The sequence below is a fragment of the Papio anubis genome, chromosome X (assembly GCF_008728515.1).
Source record: "Papio anubis isolate 15944 chromosome X, Panubis1.0, whole genome shotgun sequence".
Classification (NCBI taxonomy): Eukaryota; Metazoa; Chordata; class Mammalia; order Primates; family Cercopithecidae; genus Papio; species Papio anubis.
Window position 1 is genome coordinate 115186779 of NC_044996.1, and position 10583 is coordinate 115197361.

Genomic DNA, 10583 nt, shown 5'->3' on the forward strand with positions numbered 1-10583 from the left:
AAAATGTTTTCGATAATAAAATAATAGTTAACATGTACATAAAATGCTTATGAATTTGTGAACACTGTTCTGAATGTTTTACATTTAATTCTCAAAGTAATTTAGTTAGGTACTATTATTACCCCAAATTTACAGATGAGAAAAGAGGCACGGAGAGGTTAAGTAACTTACACAAGATCACACAGCTAGTAAATGGTAGAGCCTGGATTCAAACACTAGGTATTTGACTCAAGAATCCCATTCTTTTAAGTACTGCATTTGCCTTTCTAGACAATGTGAGATAAATACTCTCCACGAACTATATAGAAAACCATGAACTATTAAGGATTTATCTTCTAAGTTTGCTTTGTGTTAATCTGCCATTTTGGGAGAGAATAGTCTACAGATAATCTTAATTTTTGTGCATTTTATAAGTGAAATAATAATATGTTATTTAACAATTCTTTGAAAATTATTGCTTATTTTTTCTCATTTTAATGATTTTTCAAATATGTACAATTCAAATTTTCCATACCTTTTAATATGTATTTTTCTTAACCTTCAAAAATATATTTAAGAATAATATGTGCTCCCTGTGGAAAACAAGAAGAACATAAAAAAAAAATCAGTACTTTTTTGTGACCACTAGTATCCTTTAATGCACTTATTTCTTAATTGCTGCTGCCTAAAGAACAGCCACAAAACTCAGCATCTTAACACAGCCATTTGTTCTCATGGTCTGTGAGTTGGCTGAAGTGGCTCTGCTGCACACTGTAGGTTGGCTGGGACTAGAGAACTGACTGGAACTTTTTCTAATTGTGATGGCAAACGTGTAAGAAAGCATGCCTCAATGTAGAAGCACATTTTAGCACTCGGCTTAAGTCACAACAATTGGCCAAAGAAAGTCACACGGCTGAGCCCAAAGATAATAATTGGGAAAGTACAATCTGCTCATGATGAGGCTGTGACAAGAATAAAGATATAGGGAGGGGTAAAGAACTGGGACCAGTAATTGACTCCATCACAGTGTATTCCATTCAGTAAATAAAACTATTTATCTATCTATCTATCTATCTATCTATCGATAAATATGTTGATGCAAATGTATTTCTTTATACATGCAATCTAAAATTTCCCTGATATCACCACTCTATCACTAGAAAATGGAGCCACATCTACATTTAAATACAAATTACAGCAACAGTTACATTTCCTGCCAACGCAGAAATCATGGCCTTCTCAATGTGTCCCCTCGTTATTTCTGTCACCAAAGGAGTGATTTACATATTTCCACAGACCTGCCTGTCACCAGCAGTTACCTGCTTGCCATGATTTTCCCTTGGCCTTGGCTTTGGTTCATGCTTGGCTAGAATGAACATCATCATATACTAAGTTCTGTGTGTATCTCTGGTTGTTAACTTAAGCGAAATTTCTAGAAGTGAAATTGCTTGGAAAAATGTTAAAGATCTTTTTAAAGCTCTTTATATATAGTAAAAGTCTCACTCTATCCTTTCACTAGTGTTAGATGCTATTATTTTTAAAATCTTCTCTATTTTATGTACAATAAACAGTATTTACTTTACTAACAAATACGTGAAATTAACATTTAAAAATATTCATTGACAATTAATATTTTTATTCTTTGCTTTCTTAATTAATTCATTCACACATAGTAAGTTGCCCATGTCTTGGACCTTACAATTTATGACGTTATTTAACTACTTAGATTATACAGAATTAGAGTCAGAGGGAGACTTAGCAATTATCCAAATCACCCAGCCTCCTCATCCTTCTGTGCTAATGAGGCAGACCTAGAAAGAATTCACTTATCTATTGACTTACTGCTTATTAGTGGTAGAAATGTCCTAATAATTATGAATAACACTGACAAGAATTACTGTCTTCTCTCTCATTCTTTGAGAAAAAACTGCCCAAAAATTTGCTGAATAATCAATATCCAGACCAGAACTACCCAAAAGAAATTTAATACATGCTATATTTTTAATCTTATACTTTCTAAAAGGCACATTAAAAAGGAGAAGCAGGTGAAAATATTTTTAATCATATATTTTATGTAGACTTAAGATATCAGGTTTTTAAAATATGTTTTAGATCTTTTCTATTATTTAATTTTGTATGAAGTCTTTGAAATCTGAAGTGTGTTTTATACTTATAGCACATTTCAGTTCAGAGGAGCCACATTTCAAGTGCTTAATAACCACATGTAATTTTTGGTCACAGTATTGTATACCATATACCCAGACCTTATTCTCAAAATATGAAGGAATCTCAGTAGGAAAAAAGGCTATGCATCAATTAAAACTGTACACTTTTATAAAATATATATTTTACAGAGACATGGAGAAGGCATATAGTGAGTACTCAGTATAGATTTTCCGAACAAACAATGTTCATGTGGAAATTAATTTGAGTAAAAAACTGCTTAACATATATTTTCTTTTATACTACATCATGAGATGTGTCATTTGCTTATCAATTTTTAAAAATTGTTCAAAAAGAACATCAGAAATTCTCAATACAGATTATCCAAATTCATTCCATCTTGCACATTTGAATAGCTTGGTAATCTTTTAAGAGAGAAGTCTTAGTTAGAAAGGACATGCAAATATTCAACTTTAAAAAGAAATAATTTTCTAACTCTATAGAATAAAAACTTATTTGACCCAGTATGTTGTTATGTGAGACATTAACGGACAAGATAATTTTGGCAGAAAACTGGAGTGAAATTGTACTTTTTACATTTTTGTTTTAGTTTTATCCCAAGGGCTTGACCAACAGTTCAGCAAGGTAGAACAGGAAAAGAAAAACAGCAAAATCAAAAGAGTACAAGACCTAGTTGTTCCCTTCCACCTTTTGAACTTGACAGACATTTTACAGATTGAGGAATGGGTCGATAGGAGAGGCCATTTGGACCGGAAGTAAGTAAACACGGTAAGCCACTGAGCTCTGCTCTGGCAAGTTCCTTCGGTATCCACGCCCTGGGAGCCTCAAGTTGTTAATTCAATGTGTGTGTCATAGCCAGTCTCCAATTTAGTGACGTTAGCCTTCCTTCTGCTTGCCATCTGTTGTGATGGATTAGAGGGAGACATACTGGAAATATAAAAACTTGGAGGAAAAACACTATAGTAGTTTATACAACAAGGGCCTGAACTGCTGAGATGGCAATATGAATTTTTTAAAAAAGACATAATCAAGGCAATAATTATTAAATTAAGTTGATAAATCGTCAGAATATCATTTTGAATATCGCACCTTCCCCATGCCCAGCACACATACTTCACTTGTAAAGTTTAACAATGTACTTTATCTTGTTAAAGACGTTGAGATATGCTGAAGAAAAAAAGTTACTTTAGAAAAACTTCTGCTTCCTACCAAGATGGAGTAACAGGGACCAGTTTTACCCTCCTATTGGGAACAACAACTACAAGAAGAACAGGGAATATATGCTTTAAAAAAAAAAAAAGTGGAGGGAAGTGCTTTTAAGACATTGGACATCCAGTAAGGAACCACAGCAATCTCTGGGAGACGGGAAACAAAAGAAACTAGCTCTATATTTTAACTCAAATGGCATGAGAACTATAAACCCACAGATCCAAGATGCTAAAAGAATCCCCTAACACAAGAAACATGAAGAAAACAACAGTAAGGCACATTGTAATCAAATTGCCTAAAGCCACTAACAAAGAGAAACTCTTAAAAGTAAACAGAGGATATTAATAAAAGACACTTTACCTCCAGAGGATCAATGATAAAGATAGCAGCAGATTTCCCTTCAAAAACGATCTAAGATAGAAGACAGTAGTGTTAATGCCTATCTTCTGGTGGTTAGTAAAGTACTGAAAGAAACAAAAAGTACCTGTCAGCCTAGAATTCTCTATCAGGTGAATCTATCTTTCGGAAACAAAGGTGAAATAAAAGATTTTTCAAAAATACAAAACCTGAAAGGATTTATCACCAACAGATGTCCACTACAAGAAACATTGAAGCAGGTCTCCAGGAAGAAGGAAAATGGCATCAGACAGAAATCTGGATCTATACAAAGGAATAAAGAGCACTGGAAAGGGTAACAAGATGCTATATATATGCCATATATATAATGTCTTTAAAAGACACTGTTTTAAAGTAAAAATAATGGCACTATATGGTGGTGTTAACATATGTTGAAGAATAATTATAATAATGACGATAGCCCAAGGGGTGGGAAGTGAGAAGCAGAATTACACTCTTGTTTCTTGTGTCTGAGTATTGAGTACCAATGGGTAGGGCCAGCTTTTTCCTCTTAGTACCTGAAGCCCTGGTGATAAGATGAGCCCATACACATACCAGGCATTAAAAAAAACAACCAAACAAACAAACAAAAAAGAAACCCACATCATTGAAAGTGTGAAAGCAGTCTGACTAGAGATAATACTGTGAACTCCAGACACAAATTATCCTTCTCTGTTCCTTGAAGCAGGAACTCATATAAGAACCCCTCTGACTTGTGATACTATAGGGAATTCAGCTGCACATCTGTAATAGATTTGGTTGAGACTGAGCCATGTGAGCATCAGTCAAGGCCATTGTATGCCATGCTGGGGAGCAGAAACGACAGATGAAAGCAAAGGCAGCCAAGCTCACTGCGCTTGCTGAGGGATTGCATGCATGGATGTGAACTGAGAAGACTTTCAAAAGAAAGAGACATGGGTGACAAGAAATCCCACTGTCCTAAAGGGAGTAGCAGAGGTCTCTTTCCCATAGGAGAATTTGAAACAGTGCTAGAAAGGGAGTGGAGACAGGGATTGGGGTCAGCACGAAGGCAAGGCCTGTGCAAGTTACTAATGAGGATGGTGGGTTGAAGAGAGGGCAGCCAGTCCTGTGCTGAAAATAGAAAAGACATGAGTGGATAGGAGGACAGAATGTGTTTGTGTGTGTCCAGGTGGGAGTGGGGTGGGCAATGAGGGGTTTGAAAACAAGAGAAGGGATGGCAAGGTAGGCTGGGCATGCAGAGGTAGGTGGCCACATTTCTGCAGTGCTGGAGAGCTAAGCAGCAAAATTGGGATACAGTGTATTGGGCAGAACGAAATCCACACAGATAGGTGCCTGTGCAGAAGCAGAATGTATTTGTGGCAGAAGAGATTTTATAGAATTTGGGCCACTATATGCAAAACACTTGATTTTACCTCAACCTATGGCCTCACATGACCTCTTCTGACAGCCAAATCTGATCTTGCTTCTGTCCTGATAGCCAACTTCACATTTTCTACTTTCCATTGAACATCACTTGGATAACCATCAGAACATTACCATCCATAGGGCCCACACTGACCTCATCTGCCACACCGTTACTCACTTCTACTCCTAACGCAAATCACCACCAACTCTTCCTCCTCCTTTATCCTCAATCTCAGCTAAGGGAAACTTTTACCTAGTTATCCAACCTTCAGGATTCAGTCATTATAGACTGTCCCTCGCCCTTTCACATAGTCCCTAACTTTCCAAAACTCAAATGTGACTCCTCTTCACCATCCTCACACCCACAGCCTAAATCAAGTGCCTTGCCATTTCCTTTTCTTTTGTTTATGTAGGGTTTCTCTCAGTATATGTTCAATAAATGTTTAATGAATAAATGAATGAATCAAAGCACCAAAACTGAATAAATCACAGTACCAAAATGTGGAGCCTACCCCGTGGTAGGGTGTTCTGCCTCCATGGAATCTATTACTGAGAGTGTGATTATGAATGTCTCCCTCCCAAGCTTTCACATTCTCACCTTGAAGGTGCATATCCCAGCAACAGGATGGTATGTGATGCTTTCTGCATTGGATTCCACACATCTCTATCAGCCACCATCATTTAAAAAAGGTAGTGTGCCATCTCCATCAGCTCACCATTCACTCTGCAAATGTCTACACCTTGGGCAATGTCTACAGTATCTGGTGGCAACATAGGCCAGCAAATACAGCCAGCAGGCACCTACTCTCTGGTGTGCCAAGAACTCTGAGACTATGGGAAGCAGTCAGAGTTGAGGGCATCATCTGGATTGTTTTAGGAGACATGTCCATACCCAGCCTTTTATCTGTAGTATAACTTGCAGTACTTAGCATCAATCTCCTCTCCAATCTCCCCCTCCTTGCAGTTGCATACCCTCTTTCACTGCTACACTGATACGCCGAGCCTACCTCAACTGCTGTCACATCACTAGTGAATATCTGTCATCTTCAACTAACCCTACCTATTCACATAGCCCTAGCCTCGGTGGAGAGGATCCACTCTCCAAAGGGAAAGAAATACCTGCCTCAAATAGGCATGAAGATACCAGTGAGCTCTGGCACTCTGGCAAGGGTGTATCGGACCCTCAGGGTAGTCAAGACATATAACTCTCTCAAAATCCATCACTAGAATTGCTGAGTGACAAAGGGGAGCTAGATAGTAAGTAGGGGAGAATTCTAAGGGATCGTGAGGTGTCCATGCAGATAAAACCTGATATGGGTTGGCAGAGGCTTTCTGCCATCAGGTGACCCAGGCAACCAGGCTGCCTCTGATCCTTTCATTCAATAGATCTGCCCACTCAGATCACCCTACAATTTCAGGCTGGTAACGATTATTCAGAGATTTCCCAAATCAGTTCATGGAAGTTGTTCAGGCCCTCCATCAGACTCTCTGCCCTCTCTCCTTCTGGTTCCTTCTCTACCTTATGCTGTACTCTAGATCCAAACCCCTGACTGCCAGCTGCCTTGGGTTCTGTGGGCTTAGTTTAGCATGTGGTCTCTCTAATGGACTCTGAAAGTTGCTCTCCCCCTGAATCCTCCAGATGCTCCTCACAAACTGAAGGTGACTTGTCTGGAACCACTTCCTGGCACCTGGTCATTCGGACCAAATCTTTTCCTCTCAAAGTAAAGGGAAATGTGTTATCAACATTTCAGAATTTCAAGGCATGACCAAAGGGATTCTGGTACTCAAGACATCACTGCAGAAATCTTCCTTTATAGGGGAAAGGAATTAAGTGAATTTTCTGCTCAACCAAATTAGAAAACAAGGAAACAAATTAAGATTACAGTGAGATAATATTTTTACCCCAAAGTTTAACCAAAATTTAAGATTGATAAAATAATATGCAAATAAGGGTGCAGGGTATCTACATACTTTAGTTTGTGGTAATGTGAGTCAATAGAGCATTTTTGATGAAATTTTAGCAATATTTATAAAATTTTGCAATCATCACACCTTCTCCACTTTAACCCTACTTCTGCTTCACTACGTCTTTCCTATAAGGAACCATGCATATTTACTCCAAAATTCATCTTCAAAGGTATTAATTTTGGTTCTATTCATCATAACAACAAATGGGAAGCAACTTATGTGTCTATCAGAAGGAGAATGGTTAATTGAGGCACATGTACACTTTAGAATTCTAGAAATTAGCTTAAAAAGTGAGGAGGATCTATACCTGCTGTCATAAAAAGATTCTGCATTTGGCCGGGTGTGGTGGCTCATGCCTGTAATCCCAGCACTTTGGGAGGCAGAGGCGGGAGGATCACAAGGTCAGGAGTTCAAAACCAACCTGGCCAGTATGGTGAAATCCCGTCTCTACTAAAAATACAAAAATTAGCCGGGCATGGTAGCGTGTGCCTGTAATCCCAGCTACCCGGGAGGCCGAGGCAGAAGAATCGCTTGAACCCGGGAGGCGGAGGTTGCAGTGAGTGGAGACTGCACCACTGCAGTCCAGCCTGGACAACAGAGTGAGACTCCATCTCAAAAAAAAGAGATTGTGCATTCACTTCATTAAATAAAAAGAGCAAATGGCGCAACAATATATACATTGTTACCTATGTATGTTAAAAACTCAATATATTTTCATGGCATATCTATGTATTAAAAAGCTTTGAGTGGGCTTTAAAACGACACACATCAAATTATTAATTGTGGCTACTTTTGAAAAGGGGGCTGAATTTTAGAGGAAAGTTGTGAGATTGTGATTTATTGGTATTAAAATTTTTTCCAACAAGAATATGCATACTACCACTAGCTTTACGATTAAAATATTTTTAATAAGCCTGACAATAGAAATAGTAGTTGTGTATATTACTCAAATAAAGTAACTGCTATCTGATGCAACAACAACAACAACAAAAACCCTGAAATATGAATGGGTTAACACAACAAATATTTCTCTTTTTTGTGCACATAAAACCTGAAGTGGGTTGGCAGTGACCTAGAGAACCAGGTTGTTTCTATTATGTGGCTCCACACCTCAACGTGGGTTCTCCATGTTTGCTGTTGAATGGAAGAGAAAGCATGGAGGTGGCCGACTGGATCTCAGTGCCTTGACCTAGAGATGACAAACATGCTTTTACTCATATTTCAGTGGCAAGGGTTAAATACATGACCCTTTTTAACTATGAGTAGACTGGGAATGTAGTCTCTCCATGAGCCCAGGAAAGAGAGCAAGACATCATATAGATAAACACTTGCCATCTCTCCCATAAACCAGTACACAGTAGATGTTCAATGAAGAGCAACTGTTATAATTGGTTAGGACAATAACCCTCTTCATTTCTTAGAGGAGTTTGTAAGAAGGCCAAATTTGCCTTGAAATTTGCAACATTTTTCTAGTGTCTACTATGTGACAGATGTTTTCAAACACAAGGTCATGTCTAATTTTCAAAATGATCCTGGAAATTTCTACAAGGAGGATTTGTCCTTTGTCGATCAATAGCACGTTTCTACACGACTCTTTATAATAACCTGCGTAATTTTAGTAGGCTGAGAATTTTCTCCTACCTTTGGTGCCTGGTCAAATCATAGCTACCCACCACCTACTTAACATTCCCAAACACCTGAACAGGTACAATGAAGCACACTGAAAAACCAATATTTTCCTCTGGGGCAGATAAAGATAAGAGTAAACTGAAGGATAGTAAGTTATTTTCTCTTTTTATTCAAAGTTGGCATGTCTGCCAAGGAACCATTTTCCACCTCTGAGAAGGACTTGAAGAAAGATTTTCAGGGATTTAGCCACAGTAGATGTTTGCTTACACAGTGATTTCCTCTGTCTTTCCTTATCTACCACTTAAGAGGCAAGCTTTGGATGTTGACCACCTAGGTAAATTCACTCATTGGTGTATGTGTTCAGTGGCCTGTCTCAAATAAAATACTCTATTAAAATCCTACTGCAAATATCAGGGTGGTTTTAAAAAGCCTCTTTTCTAGCCTCAGGGTTATAAATCAAGAAACAGTAGATTCTGTGCTAAATCAAACTCTTCTCACTAGTAGATTTGAAAACACTTTGACAGTGTGGTGGCAGCATCCAGAGACATGAAGAGGTGTCTAGGCTTCACTATTTGAAGTGAACAATTACACGAAAGGGGCTGTTGCTGTCAAAGGGCATCTGTGGTGAGGGGTGGGACCTCCAAGCAGTTAGAACCCTCTGTGTTAGGGAAAGTGCAAGTGAGTCTGGGCTGTTCCTCTGGGAGCAGGTGCAGGCTGCAGAGAAAGACACAGTGAGGCTGACCAGCAGGTCAGTTCCAGTTTGGACAGGGGGGCACACTGAGGAAGACCCCGGGGAAGGGCACTGTAATGTGGGAAAGCACTGGACTAGACTTATGTGCTGGGCCCAGAGCAGAGTCAGCTCTAGAGGAACCTGTGGGCTAGAGGCGGGAGAACCCCAGGGCAATGAACCCCACAGTTCAAAACTCTGTTTCTCATTTTGCCTTTCCTTTCACTGAAAGGCCTGCTTTTAGTACTTTGGCCACAGGGCACTTGTTATCATTTGAGAGATATTGTGGAAGAGTGAGAATTAAGAGACAGTTTGGCCTCAGATTGCGAGAAGCAGGACAGTGAGGGCTCTGGAAACATTCAGACTGGGGGTTTTGTCCCAGCCCTGTCACTTACCAGCCGTGTGAACTTGAGGATGTTGCAAGTTTTTCATCTCCTAATTTGATAAGCCCCATCTTGTAGGATTGTGGAACACATGAAATGTATGTAAGGCATCTGGCAAAGTGACTGGCAAATATTGGCTCTTTAATGAATGGCAGTTATTACTATGATTATGTTCATACCAAGAAAACTGCTCTCATCTCTGGAAAATTTTTGTTTTGTCCAGGAATTGTCAGAGAACATGCAGTACTCTAAAAAACAACCAAATAAGTCAAAATGCTGCTAAGCAAGTAACGCTACGTAAATTCTCCCCATGGGAGAGTATGTTATTTAATACGGGAGCAGGGACTTCATCAGAATTCAACTCAAAGCTTATAGAGTTTATGTCAAGGACCAACAACTCCCCTCCCTCTGAGATTCCCTTCCTACAAAAAATTCTTATTTTCACTTATTTCATCACCAATGAGATCTAGCCCTACCTTGGAGTTTTGCCAAATTATACACAAGAAGACCTAATTAATGGAGTAGGCTCTGGCTGCACAAGCTCAGGGAAAAGAGTGTTAGCTTAGTGGTTTCTTGGCATCTCACCTCAAGGAAGTGTAACCTTTATTTCTCAAACCCTCTCTGGAGACAACGTGCATAAAACAACTAGTTTGTGCCCTGTGTTTGACTGCCCTGGGATGAGAGCACTGTATTCTTCAACTCCTACCCTAGACGCAGGTTCT